Below are 20,748 nucleotides of genomic sequence, written 5' to 3' on the forward strand. Positions count from 1 at the left end.
ATCATAGAACCACAGTCAGGATTACACAGGACCTTGCAGCTTCTACATTAAAAGATCATAAGGTGTTGAATATGATATTCGATAAGGCAAAGGAGCTTGAATTACAACCAAGGATCAACTACCCAGTGAAAATAAGCATAATCTTTCAGGGGGAGGAGATGAACATTCGACAAAATAGGGGACTTCCAAACCTTCCTGATGAAAAGACCAGAGCTCAACAGAAAATTGATCTTCAAATACGACACTCAAGAGAGACATAAGAAGGTAAACAGGACAGAAAACAGCAACATGTTATTAATAAGGGCAAACTGTTTACATCCCTACAAGGGAAGAAGACATTTGTAACTATTGAGAACAGTATTGTTATTACACCATTTAAAAGGTGTATCCGTGACCAGAGGGGTTGGGTATAAGTTGTAATGTAATCATAAAGACAATCTAATTAAGTGGGTAAATGGAATTGAGTAAGTTGATTAAGTGGATCTAATTAAGGGATTGTACTGGGAGAAAAGGAAAGGCGGAGGCAGACAAAGGTAAATTACCTTACAGGAAAAGGCACGAAAACCTATTATAGTAGAGGGAAAGAAGGGAGAGAGATGAGCATTGTTTGGACCTTACTCTCATCAGATTTGGCTCTAGGAGAAAATAACATAATCAGGTATAGAAATCTAATTTGCTCTACAGACAGTAAGAAGAAAAAGGGGAAAGAAAAGGAAGGGGGATAGAAGGGAGGGAAGAAGTAGAAAGGATAAAGGGGAAGAAAAGGGAGGAGGCTAATAGAAGGGAAGTGGAACTGAGGGAGGCAGTGGTCAAAAGCAAAACACTAGTGAGGAGGGAAATGGAGAAAGAAGAAATAAAAGCATAAATGGGGGAATAGGAAGGAAAGAAAAACACAGATAGTAATCATAACTGTGAATGTGAATGGGATGCACTCTCCCCATAAAATGGAAGGGTGAGGCAGAATGGATGAAAAATCATAATCCTACAATATGTTGTTTATAGGAAACACATTTGAAACAGAGGGATACGCACAGGGTAAAGGTAAAAGGCTGGAGTAGAATATATTGTGCTTCAGCTAAAGTAAAAAAAAAACAGGGATAGCAATCCTGATCTCAGACAAAGCAAAAGCAAAAATTAATCTTAGTAAAAGAGATAAGGAAGGAAACTACATCCTGCTAAAAGGCTCCACAGACAATGAAGTAATATCATTACCAAACACATATGCATCCAGTACTATAGCATCCAAATTCTTAGAGGAGAAGTACGGGGAGTTACAGGAAGAAATGAACGGCAAAACTGTACTAGTGGAGGATCTCACCCTCCCCCTCTGTGAAATACATAAATCTAACCACAAAATTAACAAGAAAGAAGTTAAGGAGGTGAATATAATTTTAAAAGAAGTTAGATATAGTAAACCTCTGGAAGAAACTCAACGGGGAAAGAAAGGAATATACTTTTTTTGTCAGCTACACATGACACTTAAACAAAAATTGACCATGTACAAGGCATTAAAAACCTCACAATCCAATGCAAAGGGAGAAATATTAAATGCATCCTTTTCTGATCGTGATGCAATAAAAATTATATGTGATAAAGGGCCATGAACAGATAGCCTAAACATCAATTGAAGCTAAATAATCTAATCCTAAGAATGAATGGATCAAACAACAAATCATAGAAACAACTAATATCTTCAATTCAAGAGAATGACAATAATAAGATAATATACCAAAACTTATGGGATGCAGTGAAAGCAGTCCTTAGGGGAAGTTTTATATCTCTAAATGCTTATATGTAGAAAATAGAGAAAAAGATGAATTGAACATGCAACTAAAAAAAGAAAACTAGAAAAAGAACAAATTAAAATTCCTCAACTAAATACCAAATTAGAAATGCTTAAAAGCAAAGGAGAGATTAATAAAATTGAAATTAAGAAAACTGTTGAGCTAACAAATAAAACTAAGAGCTGGATTTATAAAAAATAAAATAGATAAACTTTTGGCTAATTTTATTTTAAAAAAAAGAAAGAAAACCAAATTACTACCATAAACAATGAAAATGGTGAATTCACTAACAATGGAGAGGAAATTAAAACAATGAGGAGCTATTTTTCCCAACTGTGTGTGAATAAATTTGACAATCTTAGTGAAATGGGTGAATATTTACAAAAATATAAATTGCCCACATTAACAGAAGAGGAAATGAAATAATTAAATAGCCCCATTTCAGTAAAAGAAATTGAACAAGTCATCAATGAGTTCCCTAAGAAAATAATTTCTAGAACCAGATGGATTTACAAGTGGATTCTATCAAACATTTAAAGAAAAAACTAATTCCAGTATTATATAAACTATTTGGGAAAATAGGTGAAAAAGGAGTCCCACCAAATTCTTTTTATGATACAAATACGGTGCTGATACCCAAACCAGGAAGAGTCAAAAGACAGAAAGAAAACTATAGACCAATTTCCCTAATGAATATAGATGCAAAAATTTTAAATAAAATATTAGCAGGTAGATTACAGCAACTTATCACAAGAATAATACACTATGACCAGGTATGATTTATACCAGGAATGCAGGGCTGGTTCAATATTAGGAAACCTATCAGCATAATTGACCTTATCAACAAAAAATCTAGCAGAAATCATATGATTATCCCAATAGAGGCAGAAAAAGCTTTTGACAAAATACAAAACCCGTTCCTATTAAAAACACTACAGAACATAGGAATAAATGGAGTCTTCCTTAAAATGATAGGTAGTTATCTATTTTTAAAACCATCAGCAAGTATTATATATAATGGAGATAAGCTAGAAGCATTTTCAATAAGATCAGGGGTGAAACAAGGATGTCCATTATCACCACTGTTATTCAATATGATACTAGAAATGTTAGCTTTATCAATAAGAGAAGGAAAAGACATTGAAGTATTTAGAATAGGTAAAGAAGAAACAAAGCTCTCACTCTTTGCAAATGATAGGATTGTATACTTAGAGATTCCTAGAGAATCAAGTAAAAAATTACTTGAAATAATAAACATATTTAGTAAAGTTGCAGAACATAAAATAAACCCACACAAATCATCAATAGTACCTTTTGTCAAATAGTGATTTGACACTTTTTATCCCAGAAGCTGGAGTCTTTGGGTTTATGAAACAGTAAATTACTATAGTCATTGACTATTGTATCTTGTGTACCTAACCTATTCCACTGATCCCCCACTCTATTTCTTAGCCAGTACCAAGTACTTTTGATGATTGCTTCTTTATAACACAGTTTTAGATCTGGTACTGCTAGGACACCTGGTGCTGATCTTATTCCAGCTGAGATTTTATAAGGCAGGTGGTACACTGCTTATAGAAAAACTGATGAAAACCTTCTGGGTTATATGGCAAGAGGAAGTTATCACTCAGAAACTTGAAGATGCTGCCATTGTACCTCTTTATAAAGGAAAAGGAAATGGATTTTCCTGTGACAATCACACTAGGGTCTCTAACTTAATCATTGCCAGTGAGATTTTTGCCAAGGCCTCCCTAATAGGCTGATCCTTCACCTGGAAGATGGTCAACTGCCTAAGGGTCAGTGTGGCTTCAGAAAGTGCCCAGGAATAGTCAATATGTTGTTTGCTGTGCAGCAACTCCAGGAGAAGTGCCAGAAGAAGAACAGAGGTCTGTACACAACATTTGTTGATCTAACCAAGGCCTTTGATACTATCTGTCATGAGAGGTTATGGAAGATCATAACAAAATGTGGTTGCCTGGAGAAGTTAATCTATATTGTATGTATGCCAGTTCCTTGACCGCATGCTTGCATGAGTTCTGGATAGTGGACAATGCTCTCATGCTTTCCCAGTCACCAATACAGTGAAGCAGAGCTATGTGCTTGCTCCCACACTTTTTATCATGATGCATTTAGCAATGTTGTCAGACATCATTAGCAAGAACAAAAATGTCATCAGGGTCAACTCCTGTACTGAGGCTGAAATGTAAAACAGTATAGATTGATTTTCTGCCATCTGTACTAATTTTGGCCCGATAAATTAACACCAAGAGAATGGAGGTTCTTCACCAGCCAGTACCACACTATGCATATGTTGAACCTTCCATTACAGCAAAGGGAGAAATTTTGAATTCTTTGGCTGATTTCACTTACATTGGCAGCATATTTTACAGGGATGTACACATAGATGATGAGGTTGAAGCACCCATTGCCAAAGCTAGCTCAGTGTTTGGAGGGCTCCTAAGAAAAGTGTGGGAGAGAAGAGGTATTAGGTTGCTTACCAAACTAAAGATCTACAGAGCCTTTGTGCTGATTTCATTGTATGCCCATGAAACCTGGAGGATATACCAGTGCCATGGCAAAACAAACAAACAAACAAACAAAAAATAACACTTTTAATTGCTTTAGGAAGATTCTAAAGATCACCTGGCAAGATGAAGTACCGTACACTGGGGTCCTTGCCAAGTATTGTAACTCCACTACAGAGAGTTCAACTCTGATGGGCTGGGCACATTGTTCAAATGTACATTTGCCTGAAAGACTATTTTATGGAGAGCTCGTAGAAAGCAAGTGCTTACATGTACATCAGAAGAAGTGATAGAAGGAAACTCTCAAGGTCTCCCTGAAGAACTTTGAAATCAATTGTGATACATGGGAGGCACAGGACTGCCCAACATCATGTGCTTACATCAAAGAAGATGCTTTATGAGCAAGGCAATATTGCAATATCTCAAAAGAAACATGATATATGTGAATTTAGAGACATCTTTACTCCAAATGTTTATGTTGGTCTGATTACCCACAGTTGCACTCACTGTATCCTGACCTTGACACAGTGATGTTATTTTGGTTTTCCTCAAGCACAAATGGCAACAACCAACCAATGAATATGAAAATATGTTTTGCATGACTACTTGCCTTCTCAATGAAGGGAATGGTTGGGAGGTGGAGAGATGATTTGGATCTCGAAATTAAAAAAATGTTAAAGTTGTTATTAATTATAATTAAAAACATTTTTAATTAGAATTATGTACCTGTAAACTAATGACTACATAGGACACTGAGAAACTAAGTCCAAAGAATGAAAAAAAAATAGAAGAAAATGTGAACTATCTAATTGGAAAAATGAATTACCTGGAAAATAGATCAGGGAAAGATAATTTAAGAATAATTATATGACCTGAAATGTATGATCAAGGAAAGAACATAGCCATCATATTTACAGAAATTATCAAGGAAAATTGCCCATATATCCTGAAACCAGAGAGTAAAATAGAAATTAAAAAAAAATACTGATCAACGGTTTAAGGAAATCCCAAAATAAATACTCCCAGGAATATTAAAACCAAATTCCAGAGCTCCCTGGTCCAAGACAAAATAATTCACCAGTAAGAAAGAAATCACTCAACTATAATGAAGCCACAGTGAGGATAACACAAAATTTAGAATGTGGAACATTAAAATAGTGGACAGCTTGGAATGTAGTATTCCAGAAGGCAACAGAGCTGATATTACAACCAAAATAAACTACCCAGAAAAACTGAGTGTAATCCTTTGAAGGGAAAATAGATATTTACTGAAATAGAGGACTTTCAAGCATTCTTGATGAAAAGACCAGTTAGATAGAAAATTTGACTTTTAAAAACAAGATACAAGAGAAACATGAAAAGTCAACATTAAAGAGAAGCCATAAAAGACTCAATAAAATTAAACCATGATGATACATTTAGCTTCTAAGAACTTGAGCAGTTATAAGAATTCTATATAGAAAGAGATTGTGGAAATGAATTTGTTATATTAAGATGATATAAAGAAAAAAAGGACAGATGAGAAAGAGGGATGTCTGGGTAAAGGGAAAGGGAGAGGAAGAATGGGGGAAATTATTTCACATCAAAGAGGTATGGAAGGAAGAGTTTTTGCAATGGAGATAACATGGTGGGTGGGTGGGGTGATAATGCTTGAACTTCATTCATAACTAAATTAGTTGAAAGAGAGGATACACACTCATACACACACACACACACACACATATATACACACTCATATCTTATACACATACACATAAACACACACACACACACACACACACATATGCACACACCCTAAAGTGGTAATAGAAATCTTTCTTACCCAACAGGGAAATAGGAGGGGAAGGCAATAAGGGAAATGGATATGGGGGTCATAAGAGAGAACATGTAAAAGAAGGCAGTGGTTGAATGCAAAACAGACTTTAGAGGAATAACAGAATAAAGAGACAGAGAAGGAAGAAAAGAAAATAGGATGGAGGGAAATGCACAGTTAGTATTCATAGCTGTGAATGTGGATAGGATGAGCTCACTTATGAACTCTGAATGAAGATTAAAGCATAGTTTCTTTTTCTAAACTGTTTATTGTCTGTTCTTTTTTTTTGCAGAATGGCTAATATGGAAATATGTTTTGCATGACTTTGCGTGCATACTCAATATCAAATTGCTTGCCTTTTTAGAGAATGGGGGGTAGTTGGAGGGAAGGAGAAAATTTGGAATTTTAATGAAAAAAATTCTTAATTTTTTACATGTCATTGGAAAATATTTAATGAAGTAAAATATATATACATATACATGTACATGTACATGTATATACATATACATATACATATACATATACATATACATATACATATACATATACATATACATATACATATACATATACATATATACATATACATATACATATACATGCACATACACAGAGTGTCACAAGCAGAAAAGATTAGATGTATGTTCCTTGTCCTAGAAGATTTGACCTAAGCATATTATGTGGAGGTTATGTGATGCAGAGTTAAATTTGATTTAAGGAGAAACTTCAGAAATTAGAATTATACTAAAGAGAATTTGTTGCCTTAAGATCTTCCAGAAAATGTTGGTTCAACCCTTGACAGGGATATTGCAGAATGGGTTCTTATTTAAAGTTTTAGTATATGATTTATGAGGTTTCTTTCTATACTGAGATTTCATAATTCTGCTAAATTCTATGGAGGGAATAAACAGCAGTTACTGAGGGCAGGTTTTGCCTACATTAAGAGGAAACAGGCAAAAGAAAATATAGAATTGAATTCAGAATTTGTCTTCCCTATTCAGGGAAGCCAACATTTTTTTAGAGAAAAGAGCAATGATTATAGTCAGGAAATCTGTGTTTGTTTTTTGTTTTTGTCTTTTTTGCTAGGCAATGGGATTAAGTGACTTGCCAAGGTCACATAGGTAGTAAGTGTCGAGTGTCTGAGGCCGGATCTGAACTCAGGTCCTCATGAATCCAGGGCTAGCACTCTATCCACTGCACCACCTAACTGCTCCAGGAAATCTATGTTTGGATCTCAGCTCTACTAATGACTAATCCTTTAACCATGAGCAAGACATTAAACTCCTGTGGTCCTCATTTTTCTCATCTGTGAATTGAGGAGGTATAGGGGATAATACCAGCAATACCTACATCCCAGAATTATTATAGGGAGCATGTTTTGTAAACTATGAAGTCCTAAAGTAATAGAAGGGGTGTGTGTGTGTATGTGTGTGTGTGAAATAGTTGTCCTCTAACAGTAACTCAGCCAGAAGAAACTCTTATGACTATTACCTCATTATGATGAATTTGCAGCCAAATTTTAAAAAAAATTATAATTATTGATAGTGCATTTTCTCGAATTCTGGTCCAAGCCTTGAGGCTTTAAATTTTGTGAGTAACCATTTAACAAAGCTGCATAATGTACAGGTATGTTAACAGAGGAACATTCATGCTGTTCCTTGGCAACTTGATAGTCATTTCCATGGAACCTTGAATGATCAGTGAAATATGGCTGCTCGAAGGCATAATTTCTTTTTCTTTAAGTAAAGAGTGATGCCTTGTGTAACAGTGTAAGGTATTTATATGCCACTGGCAAGGATAAGAAACTCTAGGTGGCCAGGCACAAATCTTGCAAAGCTGCCCAAACTCCTTGGAGTTGAGAGCCCTGGGCAGAATGCCAGATCCCCAAACAGATTGGCCCAGTAGGGCATATCTCTTATTACGACCAACGTCATCACAGCTTCCACTGGGGTCATGTTATTTGACATACAGTGAGATGCCAAGGCCATTACAGAAGGGAAGGTGAATCAAATGCCAGCCCCCTTTATGATTTCTGTGGACTTTTGTTTGCTCCTGGGGTGACTTGAAATCTTCCCCTGTCTGTGTTCACTAATGAATTTTACAGCTGATTACACTTTAACACCTGCCTTGTTATTTTTTTTTTGCCAGCTGTCAGCTGGCACCTAAAAGTTGAAAAAAAGTAGTTAAAATGGGAGGGGAAAAGAAATTTATTGCTTTCAGCACATTACAGATATCAATCGAATTTTAGAGACATTCCCAACTCCTTATGTTATCTTTTTCATGTCTTCTTTTTCTCTCCTACTCTTTCTCTTCTTTTTCTTTTTGAGGGAGTGAACAAAGAAAGGTCATATGGCTAGGGAAAAATACCAAACACAAAATTCAAGAAACTTAGCTTGAAATCACTCAACAACTAGAAATGATTACCTTTAATGTGTTAACAATTCATCAAGAAATTGAAATGTTAGATTTTCTATTTTCTGGAAATCCCCTACTTAATTCTCTATGATTTAATTTAATGACAAGTCTTTGTCTTGTACTGTTTCCCTTTCCTGTTGTTTCTCATATTTTCTGACTGTGACTGCTAAAGTTAAAAATAATAAATTACAGTCAGTTTTCTAAATATTTTAAAGTAGGATTATCACATATAACCATGAAATAAGCTTATTTCATTATTCGTTCACATTAACCCAAATTCTGGCAGAGTCTTGACCATATTTAAGTTAAAGAAGATTCTATAGGAAATTCATTTTTAAGATTATGCAAATGATTAAGTTTAAAATAAGTCATATCCATACACAATAAAAAGCAACAACATAGGTTCTAATACTGAGCACTGAAGACTATCAAAGCCTTGGTAACATTCAAAAACATATCAAAGGAAAAAAAAACTGAGTCTCATGCTTGCCTTAATCAGTATTCTCTTTCAAAAACCAAGTAGGTTATGGAATGGTTTTAAATTCTCTTTGAATTTTCAACTGGTTTCTCATTTTTATTTATAAGTGCAGACTTCCTTTTCCTGTTTCTTTGTCAACATAACTTACAGTCTCATTGTAGCTTAGGAAACTGCACTGCCTCAGAGGCAAGTCAATTTCCCTAATAAGATATTTAAAAAATAACACATTTCATAAACTCTTCCTATTGTCAGACTATCTTATATCATCAAAAATATGAGAAAATATAGCAATCTTGTTGTTAATTATGAAGAATAAAATTGCAATTGCTGAAACAAAATCCTTTTACATCTCCAGGGAAGATAACTCTGGAAGAAACAACAACAAATTTCAACTAGAGAATAAATCCCCCATTTTAAGTGTTGCTCTTTCAGAATAACAATGTGTATCCCATGACTGCTACCTTGCTTAACTCGTAAATGAATTTGAACAATGGCCTAAACATTGAGTACTGCTTTTCTCAGATTTTTTTTTCTGTGAGAAAGTCAAAGTCAAAATGTGTGGCCCTCTGTGAATATTATCTTTCACAAGGTCTTGGTCAAGATTTTCCAATAACCAATCTACTCATATGTATCTGAGACAATAGTAGTTACATGGCTTGCCCAGAGTCACACAGCTAGTAAGTATCTGGTGGTTGCTGTCCTTTGCTCTCAAAGAGGACTAAAATGATATCACTATGCTAGTCAAGTTATGGTGGCTGATTAGACTAATATGAGCCCAGAATGTTCTACCACAGGTCGGGTAGAAATAATTCACGTGAACATTTGGAGTGGAGTTGACTCTAAACTTATGTATCTTACATTTTAGGTCCTCCTAACTTCAGGGCTAGTGCTCTCATCACTGTGCTACATAGCTGCTCCTCCCCAGGCTGTACCTTTGCTTTTTCTTTCTTGTTATGTGGTGGACCTCCTGGGCCTCATAGAACTCAACATTGCTACTTATTGTACTAGCCTTATCCACACTCATAACATCATTGTTATCCATACAAGGGACAACTCTTTCTCAGAAAGAGATTTGAGATTATTTTATTTTTGATTAGAGATACAAAAATTCCTATATTCATCACTACACTTCCAGTATTCTTGAAAATTCAAAAGCACTAACACGTATGAGCTTTTTGGATAACTTCTGAGTATTATTTACTCAGGCACACTGGCCTATTATGTGGACAGTCTTTTTCTGTGTACACACACACACACACACACACACACACACACGCACAATGTCGGAGGCAATTTGAACTTACCTTATATTCAAGACACTCAGTGGCCTTAGACCTAGGTGTCTTTTATCTAGTGCGAAACCTATGATGGGACGAATTTCATGATTAACCTCTAAGAGATTTGTATTTGGTTACATTGGAAGGTAATAGTTACGACACAATGTTTATTAGACAAACATAGTTAGGCCTTAAATTTTCTATGTGAATACATATCCTGACAATGACTGACAGAAGCTACTGTTATCTTAGATGAGAGAGGGAGAAATCATTTGCAGCTTGAGAGAAGGAGCACTGTCAAGTTTCTTTGTACTCCCATTTACGAAGTTATTTCTTAGTGTCTATAAGTTTTTGATGCTTCCAAGATCCGGGGAGAGGTCTGTGCTATGGTGCTTACCTAGGAAAGGTTACTGCTCTCTTGCAGGCACAAGCAAATACAAACCTCTTTGCTCTAGAATAGCAACTGGAAACTGAGTAACGAGCATTGGGTTGCCAAACAGCTTCTGGTCCTATCCCCAGTGCCAGCACTATGATTCCCTACAATCTCATTCTTACCTGTTGTCTAATCCACTTATAATCTCTGGACCTAAAGGCTGCCAAAGCTGCTATTGCAGCTGCCGCCAAGACTTAGAGCAGGTATTTCCCCAGTTTCACTATGGACCAGTCTTCACCCCACTACCGGAGACCTCTCCTTTCAACCCTTAAGTTGTCTTGGGCTTGGGAAAGAACATCTGTCCCTGACCTTTTGTTGACTATGTTACTCTAGTATTTGTTCTGATGTGTTATTTTAAAGTTGTTTCAAGGGAGGGAGAGTTCAGCTGGGATGATGTTTCTACTCTGTCATCTTTGCTCCCTCAAATTTCTCTTAAAAGGGTTGGATGTCCAAGATATATAAAAAACAAATAAATGAAGAAAAAGAAATAAATGAAGAGAGAAATATATGAATATATATTCATATACACATAATTTATACATACTTAATACAGCACATAAGGTATTTTATATATACATGTATGTAAGATATATGTATACACACATAGATGTATGTATGTAAGATATATGTGTGTATACATATATGCATATACATATGGACACAGAGTATGAATGTATAATAGTCATTCTTCCAAAGATAAAAGGTCAAATGATATAAACAAACAGTACTCAAAAAGAACTGCAAAATATTCACAACCACAAGAAAAATGCTCTAATTCCAAATCACTAATAATAAGAGGCATGTAAATCAAAACAGCCCTGACATTTCACTTCACACCCTGTCAATTGGGAGGAACATGACAAAATGTAGCAATAATAAATGTCAGAGGCATCTTAGGCACTCTAATAAATTTTTGGTGGATGTATGAAATGTGGACCTTTTTCTTTTAGAAAGCAGTCTGGAATTATGCAAATAAAGTGTTCTAAATATCCATGCCCTTTGAATCAAGGATTCCATTACTGGGCTTATACTCCAAGGAAGAACAAAGTTCTTATATATTCTAAAATATTTATAACAGATTTTTTTGCGATTGCTAAGAATTGGAAACAAAATAGATGTCCATAAATTGAGGAATGGCTAAACAAATTGCGATATATTAATATAATAGAATATTACTGTTTTGTAACAAATGATATTTGTATGTGTGTATGTGTGTGAGAGAAATACAGAGAAGCATGGAAAGATCTATATGAACTGAAGTGGAGTGAAATTAGCAGAACCATTAAAACAACATACACAATAATTCAAAAAACATTAATGGAAATAACAAATACACAATACAAAATTTAAAATGGAACAAAATCATAAAACTCAAGCAGGACTCAGATGAAGGGATACGGGAAGATACCCTTAAACCATCCCCCTTGTGTATATACAAGTTTTATATATTTCATGTTTTCAGTCAGTGTATTGATCAGTGGTGCTGATATTTTTCCCCTCTCTAAACAAAGTAGATGTCCTTCAGTTGGGGAATGGTTAAACAAATTGCAGTACAAGAATATAATGGAATATTATTATTCTGTAGAAATGGTGTGTTTGATGAATCCAAAGAGGAATGGAAAGATCTACATGAACTGATGCATAATGAAATAATTGTTCTTAAGAAAGCAACATGTAAAATGACTACACCAAGGCAAATAAAAAGACCAATGACACAATCAAAAATGAATGTTGCAAAAGTATAAAGAACAAGCATGACTTAAGAGAAAGAGATATGAGAAGGCTTCACCCCTCACTCCTTCACTTTCGCAGAGGTTAGAAGTCAACAAGTGTTGTACATTGTCCATATTTTCAGACTTTTTTGATATACTGATCAGTAATGCTGATTTTTTTTCATCTTTTTCCTTTAAAACTACTCTATGAAATAATTCTTTGAAAGGGGTGGTAGGGGATATAATATATGGTGATATAAAAATGACTCATATAAAAGCTTATTAAAATAAAAGCGCTGAACTAATATGGATCATATGAATTTATTTGTGGAAAGTGACAGACTTAGAATTTCAATTTTGGATCAGGTCATCACCACAAAAAATTATATACAGGTCATCCCTGAGGAATCAAAACCTATTGATCAATGCACATCATACAGGTAAATGGTAGAAACTGTATAATGTACCACTGAAGGATGCAAAATTTTAGGCCAACTAATACCTAAAATACCTGGTGAATTGATTGATATTTCAGAATCTTATTATCTTTCATAAACTACATATGACAAATCCTTGTACTACCAATGCAGATATTAATACATCCTTAAGAATTCAACATATAAATTGTACTTGAACTAGACCATTATTACATACAGAGCTGTTGCCTAAAATTACTTCAACAAAAGTTTAAGGATACCTTAATAGATGTCATCCTATGAAATACTCATTATCTCTAAACTATGTGGAACAAAAGTCTTTCAAAATGTATGGATTTATCAAAAAGAAATCAAATTAAGTATTCAATGAGCCAATAGAAAATGGGCTTATATCCCAATATTTTATTAAATATAACAGTTATTTTGTCTAACATGCAATAGTTTATAGAATATTATATATAGAAGAACAATAGCAGGATAGTGACTTGTCTTAGCACCTTTTTTATCTGAACTCCACGAAAGAAGATGAGAATTGTATCAGTAACAACAATAAAAACAATGAAAACAACAGGAATACTGGCTTAATTTAATGCAGGCTCTTTTCTGTGAATGATAAAATGGCTCTATAAATCTCTCTGTCTCTCTTTTGTTTCTCTATTTTGACAAACAGAATATCTCTCTTAAAATCAACTTCGTAGAAATACTTTCTCTCAACTTTGAAAGTCCATTGCTGAAACTAAAAGAGATACACAAAATAATTATTATGCAGTACTGAAAGTAATAAGCCATTTTACACGGTGTGTTTAAGGGAAACCATCATGGCAACATGGATACAGGAAGGAGGTTCAAAAAAGGAAGAGTACTAAAATGAATATCTACCTTCTGACTTTTTGGTGGAAGCAGGTAATACCACCCCACATTATGAGGATCTACTGAAACTCCATATATTTGAATCCCAGTTCGATACTTGCACATAAAGAAAGACAGGAACAAAAAAGGGATGTAACCAATGATTTCACCATGAAGCTTCAGCAACAATGGTCTCTGGAAGATGTATTCTCATGTTTGCTCTTTCTACTCTTCCTTCCCACTAATTTTCCTTGGCTTGTAGAATTATCGTAGTTTCTTCTAATTATGTTATCCTTTTTATGTTGTTCAATGACTTTGTCTTCTATTTGTATGTTTTTGCATTCCAAATGCCATTAACTTTTTATATTGGCTATCATTTTAGGGATTCTTTGGGTCATATGCTGTATATTGTTTACTATTTGCATATATCATTAATTTCTTTTTTTTGAGAGCTATAACTTTTATTTTTATTTCTTCTTTTTATTCTGCTATTGTTCTTTTGAATCATTCTGGTAACTCTTGCCATTGTTGTTTCTGGGAGATCTAGAAGAATTTATTGTTTAATCATCTCTAAAGATTTTCTAACTATTTCCTTTCTTCATTCAATATATTGGCTCGCTCTTTTCTATTGCTTCCTCATTCTTATTACTTTCTGATGCTCTTAATAAATTCATATTTTTATTACAATCCTCTTCCATTTTTGTGTTTAGGTTGAAAAAAAGGTTGGCATGAGACCTTGTATTATCAGTCTTCTATTATTCTTTCAGCAGATTTCCCTAGACAAAATTCTCTTGAGAATGTAAAATCTAGCTCAGAAGTAACGTTGTTACCCTTGCTAATATGGGCTCACCTCTGCTCACACTGTTATCAGGAGCTTGGTTCACAATTAGGGTGATATGGGTGGGTGATGTCATTTTGGGGGGGTTGGCATGGACAGTGCTTGGACATGAGATAGTGAAAACAAATGACTTCATTTTTGGAGGTCAAGATAAAGGTCTGCCTAGATTAGCATGAGTAGGCATCTCAAATCATAATTGAAACCTATCCTATATAGGTAGGTAACTTGACTTGGGTCACTTGCTTTGTTTGTTAGTGAGGATTCTTTTCATACATAGATTGCACTTAATTTCCAATGATGTCCCTTCCAACCCTCAGATTCTGTGATCCTGTTTCTGACGCAAGAAGTGTGCGGGCATGGAGCCTTAACTCAAGAAGAAAAGCTCAGTTCTGTGATCGAGCAGTGGATCCAGCCAGTATAGGTAAGAATAAGGTGCTAGAACATGAGCATGGATGAGGGTTCTAGAGGATGGGGCTCATTGGTTTTGGTTATGTGGAACTCTAGAGCAGATGTGTCTCATTTTGTGAGAATTTAGTCTGGGATTCAGCCTATACTTGAGCAAGGATGGGAAGTCTTAGAACCTTAGTTTAATTCAAGTGTGTTAAGGTCTGATAGCAGGTCTAAGAAGGGGAGAAGCAAAGTAGGGGTTTGGTTTAGCTTGGATCTTAACTAGGTCCAGGACTAGGTCTCAGTCTGGTCCTGTGCTGAGGCACAAACAAAGACCTAATTTAAACAGAGCTTGATGAGCAGATGTTTGGATATGTTGGGAATAAAGCTAAAATAATGCAAGTGTATTTGACATTGGGTTGTTTTTCCTATATTAATTACTTTTAGATGTTTCCTTTTTTCTGTTATTGTAGCAGTTTTTAAAACTTTATACAGCATTTTTGTTGTTGTTTTGAGGCAGTGCAGAGGAAAGAAGTTGAAAGATGATTATTCACTCTACCATCCTGTCTCCCTCCATGTTCTCAAGGAGTTAATTTTAAATTAATCTGTTACATCAGTATCAGGCCATCATGCTTTCTCATCACATGCAATTTTTGTTCATATACTCCTGTAATTCCTTCATGGAAGATCCATCAAACATGGATAAATGAATTAATGAATGAATGAAAAAGAAAACAGTATGTGCCAGACACAGTGCTAAACTCTAGAGATTAAAATAAACAAACAAAACAAATAAAACAGTCCCTTTATTCAAGGAGATTACATTCTAATAGAGGGAGACAATATGTTTTGGAAAGTGGTGGTCAAGGAGAAGTATTTTGGACTAGGAAGACAGAGGAAATTGTGACATAGGCAAATGATTGATATCTCTTGGGGGCCATCCTGGATAATTCATGCATACTAGTATATTAGTTCATAGTTAAATCTTGAGGAAATATCCACACCTACAGTATGAGATCACAGGTTTCTAACAGAGTATCAAAGCCTATTATTATGTAAGACTTCTTAATAGAAGAACTATAACAGCATATGAATATTTGGAACTGGGATGTAAGAAATCACTCTAAAGAAAAATGTATTTAGTATTTGTGTTAAAGCATTTTTTTTAGGTTTGTTTTTTTAAGGTTTAATTAGATGGCATAACTGAAATGCTTTATCCCTCTACCTTGTTCTCCCCAATCTCTTCCTGCTTTATCTCAGCCTCCAGGTTGCATAGGAAAAATAAGGAAGAATAGCACCTCTAATAAAATGTGTGGAACAGGTTTTTACGAATACATTTTATTCCAAAACAATCACAAAACAATCACAAAAATCTGAATGAAAAGCTTAAAAATGTGAGTCAATTATTTTCCCAAACTTCCTATTTTTAATACTTTTGCAAACTTATCATCTAAGATTTCAGACTTAAATGAATAATCATTATTTTAGCTGTTTGCCTATCTTATTTCCACAAAATGAAAATATTTTAGGAGAGTGGATACCTAAATCTCTCAGCCTGAAAATGCATTACTGATACTAAAAAATACTTGCCATCCAGTGTAACAGATAAAAACTCTAAAGAACTAGATTTTATTTGACAGTCTTGAGATTTTTTTTCAATGACTGCACTAAAGCGTTAAATAGGAATGGCCTAGGGATAGGCACTGAATCAATATGCACCAGTAAGTTTGTGAAATCAATTTTTTGCTTCTCACATACAGGAAAATTGATGTAGCCAATGCTGTGTAACTCCTATTAATTGCCCATGGTGACAGAAAATTTATCAATTACTTATTGACTTCTTTGAAGCCATGGAAAAAATGGTCATAGCTACAAGGTTAAGTGTATAGTATGGAAGATACCTGGACTGAACAAAGGTATTACTACAGGAAAGAAAATAAAAGAAAAAAAAAGAGAAAAGATTCTGCAGGGTTAAATATATACAGAAATTTATCCCTCTGTTTATATATAAAAGTTATTGAAAGGCATCTTGAATATAAGATACTGCCATGTTTAGGGTTTGTGAATCATAAAAAATTGCATTTAACATGATAGACCAAAATGAAGTCTTAAAGGGTCTCATCTAAAATGTTTCTTCATCGCCAAAATTAGGGTTTGGGCTCAATGACCTGTGAAGTCCTTCTAGATCTCAGTCTATTACTTTATGATACTAAATTTTTTTGAGGAGGTAAAACTGTTGGGATAAATTTGTTCAATTATCTTCTGACTATTAATAATTAAGGATAGTTATGTAGCTCAGTGGGTAAAGCCTGTTCAAATGTGTCCTCAGACATTTATTAGCTGTGTGATGCTGGGCAAGTTACTTAAGCTCTTCTTGCCTCAGTTTCCTCATCTCTAAAATGGGGATAATACTACCATCTGTCTCTTAGTGTTGTTATGAGGATCAAATTAAATGATAATTGTAAGGCATTTAGCATAGTACCTGGCACAGAATTGGCATTATATAAATATTAGCTATTATTAGATATCATTATTATTAGTATAACATGAGGCTCAAAATTACAAGTACGCACCTCAAAGGTATCTATCTGTCTCTCATGGAGATATCCTACAAAAGTATACATTTTAAGTTTAAATAAATACATTTTAAGTTTAAGTCAAGTAAAGAAGCATTTATTAAGCACTTGCTGTGTGCCAGGCACTATGTTAAGTGCTGGGGATACAAAAAAAACCCCGCAAAAACCCAGACTCCTCTCTAGGAAAACACATTCTAATAAGGGAGACATATACATGCAACCATGTACAAACAAGACAAATGCGGGATAAATTGGAGACATGCAAAAAAGGGAAGGAATTAGAATTAAGGGATATTGGGAAAGGCTTATTGCAGAAAGTGGGATTATAGCTGAGAGTTGAAGAAGCTAGGGAAGAAGGAGGTGATGATACAGAAAAAGAGACTTACAGACATGGGGGAAAACCAGCAAAAATACCCCCAAGTTGGGAGAGACTGTTGTGTACAAGGAACAATGAGACCAGTTGTTGTTTCTTGTTTGTCCTTCATTCTAGAAGAGGACCATGACATCAGGAAAGTGATGTCATGATTTGCAAGTGAATTGGATTTAAGTGAGGCAGGGATGGGCAAAGTTACTAGCCTCAGTCTTTCCTCCAGAGCCATCTGGTTCCAATGGCAAGATATAGATCAGGAAGACTGGAGATGGCTCTGGATTCAGTGGGAGACCTTGGCCTTTTATTTATTTTTATTTTTCAATGTTTTTTTAATATAAATTTATTTATTTTTAGTTTTCAACATTTACTTCCACAAGATTTGAATTCCATATTTTCACCCCATCTTGCCCCTCCCCCCACCCCAAGATGGCATGCATTCTGAATACCCCTTCTCCTAGTCTGCCCTTCCTTCTATTTCTCCCCCCCTTCTCTTATCCCCTTCCCCTTCTATTTTCCTGTAGGGCAGGATATATTTCTGTACCTCATTTCCTGTATTTCTTATTTCCCAGTTGCATGTGGAAACATTTTTTTTAAACATGTGTTTTTAAAACTTTGGGTTCCAAATTTTCTCCCTTCCTCCTTCCCCACCCACCCTCACTGAAAAGGAAAGCAAGTCAATACAAGCCGTACATGTGCAGTTATGCAAAACACTTCCATAGTAGTCATGTTGTGAAAAACCAACTCTATTTCCCTTAATCCTATCCTGCCCCCATTTATTCTATTCTTTCTTTTGACCCTGTCCCTCCTCAGAAGTTTCCTTCTGATTACCCCTTTCCCAATCTGCCCTTCTCTCTATCATCCCCTGCTCTCTTGTCCCTTCCTCCCCTATTTTCCTGTAGGGTAAGACAGATTTCCATACCCAATTGAGTGTGTATGTTATTCCCTCCTTAAGCCAAATCCTATGAGAACAAGATTCCCTCATTTCCTCTCACCTTCCCTGTTTCCCCTCCACTGTAAGAACCTTTTCTTTCTGTTTTGTGAGATAATTTACCCCATTCTACCTCTCCCTTTCTCCTTCTCCTAGTATAATCCTCTCTCACCCCTTAATTTTATTCTCCAGATATCACCCCTTCATCTTCAACTCACCCTGTGCCCTCTATCTATCTATCTCTCTATCTATCTATCTATCTATCTATCTATCTATCTATCTATCTATACACATATAATTTTTCCCCCCACTACCCTAATACTGACAAAGGTCTCATGAGTTATAAATATCATCTTTCCATGCAGGAATGTAAACAGTTCAGCCTTAATAAGTCTCTTATGATTTCTCTTTCCTGTTTACCTCTTCATGTTCCACTTGAGTCTTGTATTTGAAAGTCAAATTTTCTATTCAGCTCTGGTCTTTTCATCAAGAATGCTTGAAAGTCCTCTATTTCACTGAATGACCATTTTTTCCCCTGAAGGATTATACTCAGTTTTGCTGGGTAGGTGATTCTTGGTTGTAATCCTATCTCCTTTGCCTCTCCGGAATTATATTCCATGCCCTGCGTCCTTAATGTAGAAGCTGCTAAATCTTGTGTTATCCTGATTGTGTTTCCACATACTTGAATTGTTTCTTTCTGGCTGCTTGCAATATTTTCTCCTTGACCTGGGAACTCTGGAATTTGGCTACAATATTCCTAGGAGTTTTCCTTTGGGGATCTCTTTCAGGGGAGATTGTGGATTCTTTCAATTTCTATTTTGCCCTCTGGTTCTAAAATATCAGGGCAGTTTTCCTTGATAATTTCTTGAAAGATGATGTCTAGGCTCTTTTTTTGATCATGGCTTTCAGATAGTCCAATAATTTTTAAATTCTCTCTCCTGGATCTATTTTCCAGGTCAGTTGTTTTTCCAATGAGATATTTCACATTTTTTCTAATTTTTCATTCTTTTGGATTTGTTCTACTGTGTCTTGATTTCTCATAAAGTCACTATCTTCCAATTGCTCTATTCTAATTTTTAAGGAAGTATTTTCTTCAGTAATCTTTTGGACTTCCTTTTCCATTTGGCCAATTTTCTTTTTAGGGCATTCTTCTCCTCATTGGCTTTTTGGACCTCTTTTGCCATTTGGGTTAGGCTATTTTTTAAGGTGTTATTTTCTTCAGTATTTTTTGGGTCTCCTTTAGCAAGCTGTTGACTTGTTTTTCATGATTTTCTTGCATCACTTCATTTCTCTTCCCAGTTTTTCCTCTACTTCTCTTACTTGCTTCTCAAAATCCCTTTTGAGCTCTTCCAAGGCCTGGACTGATTCATATTTTTCTTGGAGGCTTTGGATGGGAGCTTTGACTTTGTTGTCTTCTTCTGGTTGTATGTTTTGATCTTCTTTGTCACCAAAGTAAGATAATATAGTCTGATTCTTTTTGCAAGGTTTGCTCATGATCCCAGCCAACTACTTGAGTTTTAAACTATTTGTTAAGGTAAGAGTCTGCTTCCAATGTGGAGAATGTACTGTCCCAAGCTTCGGGGTATTGTATAGCTGTTTTCAGAGATACTTCTAGGGACCTGTAAATTTCAGTTCTTCCAAGGTGGTATGATAAGGGTCTAGGTGTTTATTTTTTTCCTGGCCTGTGCTCTGGTCTTTGAGTGACCAGCCACAAGCAGTCTTTTCTCTCTTGGAACTGTGAGGAGGGTTTTCTCTCCACAGCCGCTACAAGTTCCACTGTGCCAGTGCTCCTCCTCACCCCAGGACCGCCACCCAGAACTGTGACAGAGATCCAAGAAGGGGCAAAGAAAGAGATTCCTGCCTTAACACCAGCAAAAGATCCCTGCAGTCCCCCTCTGATCAGCCACTGGATTCCCCCTCAGTCTG

Source organism: Phascolarctos cinereus, unplaced genomic scaffold, assembly GCF_003287225.1.
Source record: "Phascolarctos cinereus isolate Bilbo 61053 unplaced genomic scaffold, phaCin_HiC Scaffold_2;HRSCAF=192, whole genome shotgun sequence".
NCBI lineage: Eukaryota > Metazoa > Chordata > Mammalia > Diprotodontia > Phascolarctidae > Phascolarctos > Phascolarctos cinereus.